Raw genomic sequence first — 1,109 nt, 5'->3', positions numbered from 1 at the left:
GAGCACTCTAAGGTGAGTGGCGCTCACAAGAGGACCCGGGGGGTGGGGGGAAATGAGCAAAGAATGGATAGGGAGCTCAAAGGAAAAAGAGGAGATCAATCACTGTTAGGTGAGCAGCGATCAACTAGAGGACACAAAGGAGACTTAGTAAGGACAGGTTAGACAAATGTAGTAGCTTAAACAAAGAAGGCTGAGACATGTTAGGAGAGGGGCTATCACCATGAAGTCCCAGTGGAATCAGAGCACTAATTGGTGAAGGGGACTCACCCAGAGGACTAAAAAGATCCTACACAATGATAATTGAGAGGAGATTTAGGGCAGAACTCAGAGAAGACAGAGCAAAGATAGATGAGGGGTGCTTGACTACAGGATCCCAAGGACATGGAGCTCTTTTTGGAGAGGAGTTATCACCTACAGGTCTCAGGGTTTTAGGAACCTTTCCAACAGTATCCCTCAGGCCAGAATATTAGTGATCTCAGCAATGGTGCTAATGGTTGTAGTTCAAAGGTCTAAAGATGTCCCCCACGATGATGGGAAGTTGTGCTTGGTCACATTTCACACTGTCCCTTGAATGTGTGCATTGTGACTGAGTCAGAATTCCAAGGAGATTTCCTTGTCAATAGATAGCAGTCAGTTACATATCAGAGAAGATTCTGAAAGTCCTGAAATATATGCTTTTCATCCACTGGTCAGAAGGATGTTAGAAATTCTGGACATGTAACATAAATCATAAGAGCTCATACCCTTGAGAAAATGTGTGGAGTTGGTGGACTATGAATGGAGAAATGAGGTACTCAATACTGTTTGAGTTAAAATATATAAAAAAATAGTCTTCTGTCTTCAAGTTTTGGTGAGGAGCCTGTCTGCATGGAAGCACCAAAAGTCTTTTGAGATTATTGGAAAGAGGAAACATCCAAATCTGTCCACTTTTCCACACTCATGCTTGCTGGGATATAAAGGTAAAACCAGAGATTGTGTACTGATATTAGAAGGAAAGTGGTTCATCCAGAGAATTCACTAATGGATTCAGGTTTCTTAAGGTTCACTGGAGAGTGAGCACTTGTATGTGAAGTGTGAACACCTACAATACCCAGAGAGACCTGACCACT

Source organism: Sciurus carolinensis, unplaced genomic scaffold (genome assembly GCF_902686445.1).
Source record: "Sciurus carolinensis unplaced genomic scaffold, mSciCar1.2, whole genome shotgun sequence".
NCBI lineage: Eukaryota > Metazoa > Chordata > Mammalia > Rodentia > Sciuridae > Sciurus > Sciurus carolinensis.
This window is presented reverse-complemented; position numbering follows the sequence as displayed.